This window comes from Crocodylus porosus, unplaced genomic scaffold, assembly GCF_001723895.1.
Source record: "Crocodylus porosus isolate Cpor-Errol unplaced genomic scaffold, CroPor_comp1, whole genome shotgun sequence".
NCBI classification, from domain to species: domain Eukaryota; kingdom Metazoa; phylum Chordata; order Crocodylia; family Crocodylidae; genus Crocodylus; species Crocodylus porosus.
The window spans coordinates 104,329,359-104,337,140 of record NW_017728943.1 but is presented as its reverse complement, the minus strand read 5'-3'; positions in this window follow the sequence as shown (position 1 = coordinate 104,337,140).

The following is a 7,782-nucleotide window of genomic DNA, read 5'->3' as shown; positions in this document are numbered from 1 at the left end:
AGGGTGGCTAGGATCTGGAAGCAACTTCCAAGGGGAGTGGTGCTGGCTCCTACCCTGGGGTCTTTAATAAGAGGCTTGATGCCTACCTGGCTGGAGTCATCTGAGCCCAGTTTTTCTCCTGCTCAGGCAGGGGGTCGGACTTGAAGATCTACAAGGTCCCTTCTGACCCTACGTCTATGATTCTATGATCAGAGGAGAAAGAATACAAAATTTTTCAGAACAACAAGCAGGTACCAGCCCCTGACTGTGACTACTGAGGCAATAATCATCCAGCATCAACTTTTTTGTGTTGGCCATGTCATCTGGATGTCCAGTTCTAGACTCCTGAAGCAAGTTATATTCTCCCACCTCAGCCAAGGCATACGCTCAAAAGGAGGGCAGAGAAATTTCTTTAGGGAGGTCCTTAAGACCAACTTAAAAAAATGCAACATCAATGTCTACTCATGGGAGACTATCACCCAGAACCTCCGCAAATGAAGGAAATTTGCTGCAGGGTTCGTAGTATTTTTGATTGTCACAACAACAGAAGATGGAAAAGCAGGAATGGCAGAAACAGTGTGTTGCAGACCAAATCAAGAATCCAATGCCACCCACCCCACATGTAAATAAACATCCAAGCTGTTCTAGGTCTGCCAATCCTGGAAAGACCTCATTAGCCATTTGCAGACACACAGATAAGACAAACATGGAAGACAATCATCCTTGACTGCAAGGGATTGCTGAAGAAAATGAATGCATTTAACCAAATAGCATGCTAGACCAACAAAACTAGATGCAGGGAAAGGCTTCAAAATTTCAGTTAACGGGGAAATTTAGGATAGATAAGTGGCTCTACAAAGTGCCACAAATGGATTCTTCAAAGGGCTTCACTCTAAAGAAAGCAAAGGAACCTGGGTTAGTAGATAGCATGTCATCTGAGTTTTAAAAAGCATTCTCTGGACAGATTTGACACATGTCACAAAAACAATGTGGAAGGGGCAGGTCACATAATATGGCTTCCAAGACTATACCATAGAACCAAAGAGTCCATGAATATCTCTGTGGCATACTTTCTGTCAGTATTTTAGAACACTGATAATTTCCGATGCTGCTCTGTGCACTGGGTGTCTTCCTTGCAAGCCCTATTAGCCCACAAAGTAGTTGCATTTTGGTTTTGCTATTGATTTTAAAGTATTTGGTCTACTTTGAAAGACAAAATAAACAATAAATGCCAAATACTATTATTTTACGGGCAAATATACTAATAGTACATTGCCTAAAGAGAGCTATTAATAATGCTACTTTGAGGAATATGCTGCACATCCAGCTAGCTATTCAAGAAGACAGACTGATCATTTCTATATGCATGTAGTTTCATAGGTTCATGGTTGGTAGGTTTGGAAGGGACTTGAGCAGATCATCAAGTCTGACCCCTGCCATGGCTGGAAAAAGTACTGGGGTCAAATGACCCCAGCAAAGTGTTCATCTAGCCTCCTCTTAAAGACCCCCAGGGTAGGAGCCTGCACCACTTTTCTTGGAAGTTGGTTCCAGATCCTAGCCGCCCTGACCGTGAAGTAGTGCCTCCTGATATCTAGCCTAAATCTACCCTCTGCCAGCTTGTGACCGTTATTTCTAGTCACTCCTGGTAGTGCTCAGGGGAACAGGGACTCCCCCAATGCCTGCTGGTCCCCCCGACTTGTTTGTAAGCAGTCACTAGATGCCTCCTCAGCCTTCTCTTGTGGAGGCTGAACAGGTTCAGATCCTGTAGCCTCTTCTCATAGGGCCTGCCCTGCTGCCCCCGGATCATGCAGGTGGCCCTCCTCTGGACCCTCTCCATGTTGTCCACATCCCTCCTGAAGCACGGTGCCCAGAACTGGATGCATTATTCTAACTGAGGCCTGACCAGTGTCACATAGAGGGGGAGGATCACCTCCTTGGACCTGCTTGAAATGCATCTTTGGATGCAGGACAAGGTATGGTTGGCCCTCCTGACCGCGTCCCCACACTGTTGGCCCATGTTCATTTTGGCATCAGTAATGACTCCAAGATCCTTTCTGCCTCTGCACTGATGAGAAGGGAGTTCCCCAGCCTGTAGGTATGCTGCTGGTTCTTCCTCCCCAGGTGTATCACCTTGCACTTGTCAGTGTTGAAACCCATCCTGCTCTCATCTGCCCACCCCTGTAATCTGCCTAGGTCCAATTGCACCCTATTCCTCCTTTCTAGCATGCACACTTCTCCCCACATCTTAATGTTATCTGCGAAATTGAACAGGGTGCTTTTTATCCCCTCTTCCAAGTTACTGATGAAGATGTTGAACAGTGCAGACCCGAGGACCAAGCCCTGCAGAACCCCACTGCCCACATCCCTCCAGGTCAAAAATGACCCGTCCACCACCACTCTCTGGGTGCGGCCCTCCAGCCAGTTGGCGACCCAATTGACTGTGTAGGTGTCGATGCCATAGTCCCGTAGTTTTTTTAATGAGAACGGGGTGAGAGACAGTGTTGAAGGCTTTCCTAAAGTCCAGAAAGACTACATCCACTGCTACCCCTGCATCTAAGGATTTTGTGACCTGGTCATAGAAGGCTGCCAGGTTCATTTGACAAGACCTGCTTCTAATAAACCCATGTTGGTTGCCCCTAAACTTAATCTCCCCTGCTGGCCCCTCACAGACATGCGCCAGGACAATTCTCTCAAAAAGCTTACCCAGGATCGAAGTAAGACTAACTGGCCTATAGTTTCCTGGGTCCTCCTTCCTCCCTTTTTTGAAAATGGGAGCTACATTGGTCCTTTTCCAGTCCTCTGGCACCATGCCAGAGCACCATGAGTGCTCATAAAGCCATCCCAGGGGTCCTGCAATGACCTCAGCTAATTCCCTCAGCACTCTGGGGTGGAGATTGTCAGGAGCAGCTGATTTAAATGTATCCAGTCCCTCCAGAAGTTCCCTGTCTAGGTCCCTACTGATCTTAGGCCTGGGTGCGCCTCCCCTAGGGCCTTTGGGGGTCATGGTGGGGGGGATAACCCGGTCCCTGCTCAGAAAAATGGAGGCAAAAATATTGTTAAATAGGTTAGCTTTGTCATCTGGTGTGATGACCAGATTTCCTAGCATGTCTTGCAGATACCCCACGTTACCCGGTACTTTCTTTTTACCCCCTATGTATTTAAAAAAGGAAGTCTTGTTGTCCTTGATCTGGGTAGCTATTCCCAGTTCCATCTCCGCCTTGGCCTTCCTGACCGCCCCCCTACAGCCCCAAGCAACCAAGGTATAGTCCTCCCTGGTGATGGCCCCTCCCTTCCATTGGGTGTATGCCTCCTTTTTAGATAGGAGACGTTCCCGTATGCTTTTGGTGAGCTATGGGGGCTTTTGCACCCTCTTGCCCGCTTTGATTTGTGTTGCAATTACCTCCCTGATTACTGTTCCTATCCTATTCTGCCTTCTAGAAGTCTAAGCTATATGGCTTCCTGGATTTAAAAAAATTTCACCTCAAGATACCAATTCTATTTCTTCATGGAAGAGTGACTTATAGCTCTACCATTCCCTCAATGGACAGTCCAGCGTACAATCAGAATCAGCCTATGCATCTCTAGAGTGTGCAGAGAGTCAACTACAGCCAGCAAATAGTAAATGCTAATGTCAGGCTGAACTTTGTATACCTCCTGTATCATCTTGGGATTCTAGTCTGCCCTAGGGAGATATTTAGCTAAACATGCAGAAGGAACAACTCTACTTTTAGTTTTACAATAGTAGGAAGGAATAGACCTATGTTCTAGGCCTTGTTAATCTTAAGGGCAGTTGAATATGTATTTCCCATTTCCCAGGGTAATTACTTGTCTGGTAGCAAATCATGAAGGAAATGCCGGAGCCGTGGACTCAACAAGCCAACCACAGGATAGCCAGGCTCTCTCAGGCAGACCTACACCTAGATCTTGTCAGCTACAGTTAGAGGAGGGTCTCCCAAGACTTCAAGAACTGACATGCTCCTACCTCTGTAACTCATAAGGACATAAAGTCCTGGCCCAAGTTTCCAGGATCGCTGCTGTGGAGTCAAGAGTTTCCAAGATCTGTGGCTATGGGAGAGCCCCACTGTGCCTGGGCTTCCAGGCTCTTTCCATAGAGTCGAGTCTGGGCATTTGAGCTGTAACTGGGCCTGTTCATCTCTTGCCTCTTTAGAGTGAGCTTGAAAAGCCTGTGACCCCACAGAATCTTTATATTCCATGTTTTCTTGGCTCTCCAACTGACCAAGAAACCAGGCAGGATTCCACGGAAACCTACTCACAATTTGCTGAAGCTTTTGTTCAATCCAAGATATTTTCATGAAACACCTTGAGTGTAATGAATTGGTGTCTTCCAATAGTGTCCTTCTAAAAGTATTCATTCAACTAGTTCAGACTGTTAGATTTAGTTAAGTATGCCTCTCAGCTCCAATGTTGGACTATACTTGATGTTTCAATGGCCAGACATAAAACACGATTTGAACAAACTTTCCTACTTCATGAGGTTGAATTACTGAAGCTTCCCAGGGTGTCTTGATTGACAGACCTAGTCTCACTGGGGAGTTACATGTACATTAGACTCACCTAGTTTAATAGGGAAAAAAAAAGTTTCATCCGCTTTCATAGATTTTTTTGCCCTATACCACATGCTTTGCCTTCAAAGCTCTGTTCGTAAACCTCCAGTATGAATGAAGGATCACAGGGGATATCCAATTTATAGGTGAAAAATGCAAGGTTGACCTGATTAACTTCTCCAGGTGTTCATGTCACCTGAGCTTCAGTTATTTCTGATTGTGTCTCTGTTTTCCTATTTAACGTGTCCTCCTTCAGCATTTCAAAAAAAAAAAAAAAAAGAAGCCCTATGGCATGAAACAGAACATTTGCTTTTATCTATTTGTCAGTCCCATTATTGTTGCAAAGCACAGATGCCATTTTTTAATCACAGTGAACAATGAGCAGGTTTTTTTGAAGGCCTCTTGCACCTGCCCAAAGGCCAGATGGCCATAACAAATTTGTCAGCAAAGTGTACTAAAGTGAATTCCCAGAGGTTGCTGGCCTCCTAATCCCAAGGCTTAACAGGAACAAACAACAGGGGTGAGGAGAGACTGGAGGAAGATAATTTAGAAGTACAGCTTTTTTAAAAATGATAATCTGCTCAATGCTAATACTAAACAGAAAGGTCTATCTATGTTCCTTGCACTTCCAGTCTTGCCAGCACCTCTCTTTAGCTTTAATACATTCACATTTTCAAAGCTGCCAAACACCTTTTCTCTAAACCAAACTAAATTGCCCATCTGTTACAGTGAAGAATTCAAACAGAATTCATATTAGAGTTCATAATATGCTTGCAGGTCTCCTGTGTAGTATTATCTAGCTATTCTTCTACAGCAGCATGTCAGAGATATGGCCTTTGGGCTGGATGACCTACATTACTATCCAGCACCCAGTCTCAACATGTGGAGTGTGTGGCATGGCTCATAGAGGTGGAATTCACAACAAGGGTGGAAAAATCCTCTCCAGTAAAACATCTCTTCATCCTTCTCAGAAAAACTGAATAATACTATGGAGTTTAAAGAAGAAATAATTTCAGCTATGGGCCAAAACCAATTCCCAGATTCAAACACTTTTCACTTTTGGAATCAAATCCTTTCTAAGAAAGACCACTGCATTATAGGGTGTTTGAGATTTACATCCAGTTTTGAAGGTGACTGATGTTCTTCTGTAATTATTGGTCACTTCAGAGAAGGCCATGTAGAGAGGCTTATGTTGTTCCCAGGTTTCTGCTGTAAAAATCATGTCACTTGTGCCTCTTGATGCCCTAAACCCACACTGAAATTCTGGGAGAAGCTCTTCAGCAAATGGAAGGAGATATTTCAGGAGGGTTCTCACAATAGTCTTTTCTGTTGTAGACAGTAAGGTGATTCCTCTGTAGTCTCCACAGTTGGACTTGTCTCCTTTCTTGAAGATTGTCACAGCCATGGCATCCCTGAGGTCGCCTGGGATTTCCTCATTGTTCCAGACCCTTAAGATGAGGGCATGAAGCTGTGACGTGAGCTCCCCTCCCCTATGTTTTGAGATTTCTGCAGGGATTTCATCCACTCCAGATGCCCTGTTTTTTTTCAACTGCTTGATGGCTTTCCTCACCTCATTAAGGGCTGGAAGGATTTCAAGGTGATCTATGACTGGGTGTTGTGTGATGGAGCTGAGAACACTTCAATCAACAACAGAGTCTTGATTGAGAAGGTCTTTAAAATGCTCCTTTGAATAGGCATTGATTTCCTTGATTCCCTTTCCTTTGATCCCTTTTCCCTTTTCATAGTTTCATAGTTAGTAGGGTCGGAAGGGACCTAAGCAGATCATCTAGGCTGACCCCCTGCCATGGCAGGAAAGAGTACTGGGGTCAAACAACCCCAGCAAGGTGATTGTCTAGCCTTGTCTTAAAGACCCCCAAGGTAGGAACCAGCACCACTTTGCTTGGAAGTTGGTTCCAGATCCTAGCTGCCCTCCTGCTCCCTTTGATTTATGTTGGGATTACCTCCCTTTGGGCTTGGAGGATCATCTCCTTAAGGAGCAACCATTCTTCTTGGACACCTGGCTCCCTTCCCCTCAAGGACCTCAGTGCCTCCCAGACTATTTTCCTTAGATCATTGAAGTCTGCCCTCCTGAAATCTAGGGCTGCTGCCTTGCTGCAGGCCTTTGCCACCTTGCACTGGATGGTGAATTCCAGCAGGTGATGATTGTTGTCAACCAGGTAGTCAAGCACCCGCAGCCCCCTCACCAGGTCATCACCTGTGGCCAGCACCAGGTCCAACAAGGCGTCTCCCCTGATGAGGCTGTGCACCTCCTGGGTTATTTTGATCCTTCCCTTTTCTTGATCAGGTTTCCTCCATCCTTAGGTCTCAAGTGGGGTGGTCCCTGAGTGCTTGGGCGATAGATGGCTTTGGTGGCACTGAAGAAAACACAGATATCATATATGTCAGTGAGATGTTGAAACTATTTACCCTTGTTTTACCATTATTTGTTCTTTATGCCGTGGGTCCTCCTTTAGACTTCTGTCTTGGCTTGTTGAAGATTCACTTTCTTTTGCTTGGAGTTAGTGTAACTTTGCCATGCACAAAAGGCCTTGTGCTTGAGATTGATCAACTCTTGGGTCTTCTGGTTGTTTCATAGTATCATAGTAGTTAGGGTCAGGAGGGACCTGATCAGATCATCTAGCCTGACCCCCTGCCACAGGCTGGAATGAATGCTGGGTTCACAAGACCCCAGACAGGTGATCATCTAACCTCTTTTTTAATTTGCCCAAGGTAGGGAGGATGACCACTTCCCTGGGAAGTTGGTTCCAGATTCTGGCCACCCTAACTGTAAAATATTGCCTTCTGATCTCTAAGCTAAACCTATTCTTCATCAGCTTATTACCATTTTTCCTTTTCACCCCAGGTGGTGCTGGGGATAATAGGGCTCTTCCTATTTGCTAATGAACTCCCCTGATGAATCTGTAGGCAGCCACCAGGTCCCCCTCAGCCTTCTCTTGCTGAGACTGAATAGGTTCAGGTCCCTAAGTCTCTCCTCATAGGGCCTGGCCTGCTGCTTTCCCACCAAATGGGTGGCCCTCCTCTGAACTCTCTCGAGGCTGGACACATCCTTTTTAAAGTGAGGTGCCCAGTACTGGACACAATACTCCAATTGCGGCCTGACCAATGTCGCATAGAGGGGAAGTATCACCTCTCTGGACTGGCTTAAGATGCATCTTTGGATGCATGACAAGGTATGGCTGGCCTTGCTGGCTGTGGTCTGGCATTGGCAGCTCATGTT